Genomic DNA, 8,829 nt, shown 5'->3' with positions numbered 1-8,829 from the left:
AGGTCCATATTACTAATTTCTGTAAACAAGGAGATGAGGTCATTTTAAGTATTTTTGTGTGTTGTGTACTTAAATGTCTTGTTTAGTTTGACCTTTACTTTTCTGACAACACCTGTATACTTTCATGTTCTGCATGAAGTCGTTTCTGGCACTCGATACTCTGTGAAACCTAAGCAAGGTAGGAGGAACCTTGCTAGAGTGTGGTTTTTCATTTTTAGCACTTTCCATTGCTTCATTGTGCATGTTTCTCATGCTTAATATTCTCAGTCTTTCCTCAACTAAATTCTTAGTTGTTTCCTGCCTTTTCTTGCTAGGTTTCCCTCATTTGGACTAATTTACAAATGCATGCGTATCTTTTGAAGTCTCACCACTTACAACTCAGTCTTATGGATGTCTACAGTTTATTCCTATGCACATTTGCTCAGAATTTGTAAGCCCATTAAGATGCATGGGGCTTACTTCAGGGAAAGTGTCTAGAGGACTACAGCCTCCATGACTCTTCCTTTGGTGATTTCAGCTGAATGTAGAAGCTACCTCCATTAGAAAGCTCCATGTTTAAGGTAGTCTTCACTGTTAAGATAGCTTTGCCTGTGGTGTGTGATATGTGGTGGCACTCACTGAATGATAAATATGAATGTGTGAACTTGCTCTTAGCTAAAAGGAGATCTTAGAATCAATGATCTGTGGGCAAAGTTGCTGCCATAAAGAAAAGCAAATGTAATGTAAGTATAATCTAAAATTATAAAAAGTAGTCAAAGTATTATAGTTTCCTTAAATAAATCTGTGCCAGATTTACCCTGCAATTATGAGGCACAAGGAATAGCATGTGGCTAGCAAGGGCGGGGCGGGGGGGGGGGGATCTTGGTTTCTCTCAGTTTCTCAGCTCCCCAGTCTTAAATTCTGTTCTCCACATTTCCACATCAGTTTGATTTTTTTTTAAAGTCCTCATGAAAATTAAACAGCATTTCAGTGCAAATTATTTCAAATATACACAGTTTTCTGTGGAATTTTGGATAAGACATGCATGTTTACAAACCATTTTCCCAAATACAAATCTTATTATATACCATAATAAGATACACAATTATTTTTGCGAATGTTTTCATTTATTTACACACTTTCCCCTAGTATATACTTTTGGGTACACATTTACTTGCCTGTAGAATTACACTGCAAAATTTGGAGAAGTGCAGATTTCAAAGCGTGGCTGTGTTTCAGTTTGTTCATTGTGTGAATTAGATAGGCTCATTTTAAAATGTGAATTAAGTCAAATTTCTCCACCACCTCTGCTTGTGGCACACCATGCTCATAACTAAAAAGAATTACTTTTAGAGTGTCTAAAAATTAGAGCGCCCAACCTCAGGGGAGCCTGGCCCCTTGAGCGTCTGCATGAGTCATTGGACTGGCATGCTTCCTTAGAGGGCAGGTGATTCTGCTGCAACATGAATGACTGAACAATCCAATCACATAGCACAGATGCAGGAAAATGTCTAACCCCCAGCAGAGGTTAACTGATGGCAAGGCCGAAGCAGCAAATCATACAATGATGCAGTGGTAAGACCTCTGTCGATGACCCCAGTGGGGCTCAAAGAAGCCTTTAATTAGTTTGTTTCATGTGATGTAGAAGGAAGTGAGGGGCAGATAAGGCTCATCATCAGCCTGAGAAAGTAGCCCATCTAGGACAAGGAAAACACTGACCCTAAACCTCTGCTGTCTTGCATGGTATCTTCCGGAGAAGAAAAGGCTAAAGAGTAAGCCCTACACAAATCCAGAGTGGAGTCCCTCCAATAGTTAGATGGTGCCTTGTACTCTGCCTTTCAGCAGTTGCTGCAGCCAACTGGTGCCAAATGTATTTGTCTGCTTTCCTTTGGAGCACCTCAGTGAGGCCGAGAGGAAAGTATTTTTGACTGGGGAACCTGGGACCTCCATACACACTGCCTTGGCTTGTGTCCTGAGGGGGAACTTTGGAGCTGATAACACAGCAGTTTGACTTTGTCCCTGGAGACACACTCCATTGTCTTTTGAGTCAGACAAATGCCAACAACTGGCACTTTTCTCCTGGCATGCAGCTTGGAATGACTGAAACGAAGCCCTGACTTTTCCCCCACCATTTTTGTGCAAGGGATCATTGAGTAGACTGAGGGTGGATAGGCAGAGGAAAGTCAGGGATATATGCCCCATGTCCACTTCCCTTTATTCAATTCTGTATTGCTCACTTCTTCAATTGGATACAGATGTCAAGAAATATTTCTGAAGTGAAAACATATGCTGCTGGAGTGGGGTGGGGGCACATTTGCTAGTTAATTACTGTCAGCTCTGGAAATCTGGAGGCTGTTGGGGTGACTCCTGCATGAAGAACAGTCACACATGCATGTGCGAGTGTGTGCTCATGCAGGCACATGCATTCATATGTACACCTGGAATATACCACATGCAGCCAGCCACCTAGTAGTTATGGCTGAATACTCTCCTGTTATGATGTAATAATAAGCCAGAATAGGTGGCTTTGAGGCAATTTACTGGTCTACCCAAACTTGTTTTATGTTCTTAAAAGTTGCAGCTTAGTGTGGCAGAGGGAATATTTTTTTAAAACTCTGCAGTTAAAGGCCCTTGAAGACGACAGAAAAAAGGCTTCAAACTCATGATCCTGGCTTGGTGGATGATGATGGTGGAGAGAAGCATAACACTGTGATTAACCCACTGATCTAAACTTTGGTCTATAGAGCAAGCCTTCCAGTTTGCACATTTAATAAATTATGATGATAATAATAATAATCAGGATACACGAACAGAAGACATTGGCATTTAGTGTTACATTGATTGGGCTCCCCTCATCAGGGAACATTTGTCAGGAACTTCTGTTCTGAGCTTGGTGTGCTACCACCAGCACCCTACAAAAGTAAATCACCCAGGCAATCACTTCAACACAGGAACCTAGCCAGGCTTATATTTTAACACTTGCTGGATCTAGGAGTTAGAAGGGTCTCACATATAGCCTACTTCTTCCCCTTCAACTCTTAGCAGTATAGAGAGAATATGCTGTGTGTCTGAGGAATATAGGGGAAGGATTTGTACAAAAAGGTATGGAGTTCTCCATCACAACCTTTTCTCTCATCTATTCTATGAACTTTCTGGAGATAATAAATCAGAGAGTATCCTCAGGAGTTCAGAATCTTTAGAAGAGTCTTTTCCATTGCACATTTGTTTCACAAAACTGTGGCTGGCCTTTGCGCCTGGTCAACCCACAGACTTGTGCACATTAGCTTCTGTGTATATTCAGGTGTCAGGTGCAGAAGATAGCTACTGTGCAACCTTGCAGACAGCTGCTATTTACTGTAGCACAAGGTTTCGGTTTGGGAAAAGATTGGAGCAATTGGGTGGGCAGGGAAAAAGTTTTTAACCTTACGTTAAAACTGGTTTGGTTTAAAAAGAAAGACAAAATAAGTATCCAGAGGGGTAGCCATGTTAATCTCTTGCAGCAAAAACAACAAAGAGTTTGGGGGCACTTTGAATACTAACACATTTAGTATGGTATAAGCTTTTATGGGCTACAGTGCACTTCAACAGATGCATGAAATGCTATTTTGAATTGCAGGTACATATGTACATGGTCATGGGATGGTTTGGGGAGGACTGTATACAGAGGTCAGAAGGGACTGAAATGCAGAAAAGTACAGTCACTGATATTTACTTTATTAACAATGACAATTCTCTCTCTCTCTCTCTCTCTCTCTCTCTCTCACACACACACACACACACACACACACACACATTGATAACAAAGGCATTCCAGCATTGGAAAGCCTTTTTCATAATACAATACAATATAAGAAACTAATCTAAATTAAAAAAAAAAACAGAAAAAGAAAACAAAATGCAGAGTCCTCTCTCTAAGGTAGCGTCTCCTTGCGTCTCCATCCCAAAGCTCAGGCAGAGTCTTAGAGTGTTCCCATCTCCTTTCCAAAGCTGGGCAAGCACTAACTAGGCTTTTGGAAGGAGGCAGGAGGACTCTAGGACCTTGTCAGAGCTTTGAGCCTACTTTCCAAAGCTCAGCATCTCGCTTACCCAGCTTTGGGAAGGCAGCATGAGGGCTGGGGTGGGTGTGTCAACTGTTGCCACGGGTTGGCAAAAATGGTCTTGAGGGCCACATGCAGCCCTTGGACCGGATGCTGGACCAGCCTGCTCTAGAAGCAAGAAAATGTGTGTATTTTTCTCAAGAACCTCTGTTGTCTGGAATAGATTACTCTCACGTTTTACTTAGGCTAAGAATGTTTCGTTATCTTATTAGCTGCCCTGAGGGCTCTGGACTTCCCTGTCCCCTTTGGTCGGGGACAGAGGGTGGCGCTTGGGGGGGAATTGTCATCGCGCCACTCCTTGGTGTGTGGAGTGCCTCAGGGTGCGATACTCTCCCCGATGCTTTTTAACATCTTTATGCGCCCCCTCGCCCAGCTTGTCAGGAGTTTTGCGCACAGGATAAAGAGAAGTGTGGATGAGCCCATAATGTACTCACCCACACAGTTCCTGTTTCCTGTTTCCTTTTTACTTTTTCTTTTCTAGTCCTTCAGAGTTTAGGAACCACCCAGTTAGCTCAAAGGGGCTTTTAAGACGCTTCAGTTACAACAGGGTTCCTCTCTTTTACATTGTGTTCCCCAACTCGAACTATAAGCTCCTTTCTTTCTAGGTTACACAGATGTCTTTAAACCAAAAGGGATTATTATCTACTGTATTCTGTTCCACTGGAAACAGATAGGAGATGGGATTGCGTGCCTCCTAAATGGAGGAAGAGAGTTCCATCAGCCAGGAAGTTTGTTTCTAAGATGTTCATAAAGTATAGAGAGACATCTCTGACAATGCTCTCCAAACCTACAGACGTTTCCTACTGTATTGCTTAAGGCCTGGTTTCACGGCACACACCGGTGGCATGGATCCAAACCGAGGTTTTACTAAACATTTCTTCCCACAGCTAATTTTGCTCCAGCATATGTTATTAAACAAAAAAACACACAAGCTCACTTATCCTGAAATATGTGGAAACACATGTAAAACGGCATTGAAAGTGTTTGATATAGGATGTTGAGCTGTAATGTTAACCATGAGGGAACATTTCGCATCAACGTCTGGAATGTCATTCCCAAGAGGCTGTCAACCTCATAGGCCTAGAAACTCAATTTGCTCAAAATTACAGGTGAAGAAGTAGAAATGCTGAGATTGTGTTTCTCGACATCTCTACTGGGCTTCCACAAAACAGTTTCCTAAAACACTTTTAGCTTTAGCCATGTGTAGTTAATTGCAACTCTGTAAACCACGGCACTCCACAAAACAACTAGCCATAAAGCAGTGTGACGGTGAATGTTACAGTGTGAGTTTCACAGACAACGTAGCATGAACAACATTCAGCAACCAGATTGAATGCAGTATTTGCGCATGATGGCTCTCATTCAGTAACTCATATTGCATTGGCACTGCCTGAATGAAAAACAGTATTTATTTTTATGCATGCAACTGGGAATGATTTGAGGTCTTTATGTTTGGCAGGCAGTGGCTGAAAAGTTTGAGAATCTCAAACGTGTTCTGAACCACAGCTGTGATGAGGAAGCTATAGACCCAAGGCTTGTCTGCTGCTTCTCATGAGGTTTTCCAAGCCTTTCTTTTGGTTCAGATAATGGAACTCTTCCAACCACGTTTCCTTGAACATTAATAACAGCTAAAAGAAGCTGTAGGCATTCCATCTGCCTGTGCAAGATAGATTCTATAGGCCAGACAGGAGTTTTGTTCCCAAGCAATCCCAAAATCAGCTCTGCAAAGTCTGGGGTTGCTTAAAAAAGGTTGCCTTTGTTCATTGACCAGCTCCGTAAATATATCAAAGAGCATAAATCCATCTGCAAGAGTCTGGTAAGAATCTGTATTTGATAGTTACTTTTGGATTCCTACTCCAGCAGGTTCAGGTTTTGGCTCTCTCATGTTTTACCTAAGCAAGATCAAAAAGTGAAAATGTAAAATTTCTGTCATTCACCCTGGGCACATCTCTTTTAGTCAGCCATTTCTTTAATAACAATCACAACAGCAATAAGATATTCTTTTAAAAACAAACAGCAGTATTGATACATTCACCCAAAATACAGCCATTTATTTAATAACAGTTCTAACAACAATAAATTAATTTAAAAAAACTGAAACACCAGCAATATTGACACATTCTGCAAGAATGATTGTCAAACACCTAGGATTCATTTGGACACTTTATATATGTATGCTGTCCCGGTTCATGGCTAGGAATAAAACAATATACCTTGTTGTGACTTATGGACTCCCAGCCTCAGTTGTTCAGTAACAGGCAAATAAAATTATGTATGCAAAATTCATGTAAAAGCATTAAAGGAGGCCAGGATGTGGTCCGTGGGGAGAGAAGTGGTGCTGGGGAGAATGTTGAGTTCCAAACAGAAAGTCCTGGAGGGACATATTTGGGCCCTGGGCCTGAGGTTCCTCCCCCTGAGTAGTTCTTATAAGTGTGGAGTAAGGTTTAAACTATCCATATGGGGGGGGAGGCTAAACATGTGGGTTTGCCCCACAGAACTAGCACCACTCCTCCCAGTGGAGGGTTGTTTCTGTGGTTGGGATCTATCCTGCCCTAGTAGTTGGGTCTTTTAAAATATTCCTCCTGCAATGCAGGAGCCACTAGCAGAAAAAGGGCTCAGTCACAACTCAAGTGCTGCTCTTTCTCATAGCAGCATATAGTGGTACCTCGGGTTACATACGCTTCAGGTTACATACGCTTCAGGTTACAGACTCCGCTAACCCAGAAATATTACCTCAGGTTAAGAACTTTGCTTCAGGATGAGAACAAAAATCGTGCTCCGGTGGCGCAGAAGCAGGAGGAGGCCCCATTAGCTAAAGTGGTGCTTCAGGTTAAGAACAGTTTCAGGTTAAAAACGGACCTCCGGAACTAATTAAGTACTTAACCCGAGGTACCACTGTATTATTTACCTACTTATTTGTTTTTTTAAAAAAAGTGTACTGCTTAATATAATAAAAAAAAATTTAGGCAGTTTACATAAAATGCAACTGAAATTCAACAACGCTCCATAATGAAACTAGATAAAAATAAGATAAAAACCAAACATATCAGTGTACCACAGAATAAAACTCAGCAATGTACAAAATTAAACATTAAAGAGTCAGGCTTGAGTCATGTTTTTGACAGGAATCTAAAGGTCATTAGTGTCTTCTTAAGGGAGGATGTTCCCTCCAGAGGGTCAGTACTGTCACTGAGAAAGCCTGCTTCCCCATTATTATCTGCTGGTCATGGAACAACCAGCAGGGATTCCTTGAAAGCTTTTAAACATCAGCAGAAGACGCAAGATGGTAGGTAATCTTAGTCCAAAATTGTTTAAAACAATTAAAACAACCAAACCTTAAATTTGTATATTTAGCTAAAACTAATAAGGCAGTAGTGTTGGTAAAGTGTTTGCGGACAGTGCTGGCTCCCGGCCTCTAGAGTGAGATGAGCGCACAACCCTAGAGTCTGTCAAGACTGGCCCGTACGGGCAGGGGTACCTTTACCTTTACCTATTGGTAAAGCTGAAGGCCAGGATACCATTAACACTCCCCAGTAGCTTTTCTGTAGCAGATGGTCCTCTAGTCAGATCCAGCATTTTTAAACAATGATTTTGCAATAGCCTAGATTTCTCCTTTGCGTGCTGAGAAAATAGGTTACTACTACACTGATGTTTGCATTAATTGACTTACACTGTAGTGTGGATGAGCATGCAGACCTCTCCTTGCCAACAAAATTGGTAAGACTCAAAAGTATTTAACTTTAGCCAGATTATATCTGTAGAGTAATGAAAGTGTTATTAATCTTAATTGAGCCTTAACTGATATCATAACTAGCAATTCTCTTTTGGGTTTCACAGGAATTCGGTAATTTATAATCTAAAAAACCCCAAATGCATTTACTTCTTGGCAGTAGTCTTAGGAAATGCATAGTCCCACCGTAAAATGTACATTAACAATTAGTTTGGGTGGTACTGATTGTGCAAGTACATTACATTTTTTAAAAGGTATATTGATATATGGGTTCCCACACTATCTGGCTCCAACATTTCTCCAAAATCATGGTTCCATTTATTATCTACATGATTTTAAAAGTTTCCATTCTGAGTGGCACCCAAAGGCCTTGTGGTAGTAGTGACCAAGAACTTTTTGGGGGGCATCTATTCAGGGCCAGGGATATTTCAGAATTGTGGGGGAAGGTTTAATCCAAAGCACAATCACAAAAGCATAAGGTGGAGAAGAGACTCTTGGGAAGTTAACCACTGAGCCTCAGTGCCCTCCCTGCTTTATGCCGATTGGCTGCTGCATATTGCACCCCCCTCTCTCCTAACCCTTGGAAAACTAAAAATGTTCTGTAACCAAAAGTGCATGGGCTGCACATTACAGATTTACCAGAAGATTTACTCAGGAAAAAGCACACCAAAATGTATCCAACAATATAGAGATCCAGTAATTTTTTTTATATCAAAAAGATCCTTCCTGTATACAGAAGAATTTGAAGACTCTCAACAGGTTTCAAGGCCCAAGGAATTTCATCCATATGATCCCATGGAGATGTGTGCTGCTATTCCTGTACATCTTGAAAGGAACCTGCTATCAGATCCTTTGCTATTTTCTCTCCATATGGCCCTGCTGAAAGGCATGATATTTCATTCCACTCCAGCCCATGCACTCCAAATATTTCAAGACACTTGTGCTAACATACAGACTCACAATTATGCTTAGATAAAAGCAAAAGGAGGGAAGGAAGGAAGGAAGGAAGGAAGGAAGGAATCT

At 41.3% G+C, this 8,829-nt stretch overlaps 1 protein-coding gene across 1 annotated transcript in view; it reads left to right on the top strand.

The window, feature by feature from the left end:
- Positions 1–8,829, top strand: part of COL13A1 (collagen type XIII alpha 1 chain) — a gene marked incomplete at its 5' end in the record, with an annotated part of 173,311 nt that overhangs the window by 1,814 nt on the left and 162,668 nt on the right. The gene's annotated exons all lie outside the window — the stretch shown is intronic.

Source organism: Podarcis tiliguerta (genome assembly GCF_965153285.1).
Source record: "Podarcis tiliguerta genome assembly, chromosome: 5".
NCBI classification, from domain to species: domain Eukaryota; kingdom Metazoa; phylum Chordata; class Lepidosauria; order Squamata; family Lacertidae; genus Podarcis; species Podarcis tiliguerta.
The sequence above is the reverse complement of the archived record's forward strand: the minus strand, read 5'-3'. Positions and strand labels throughout refer to the sequence as shown.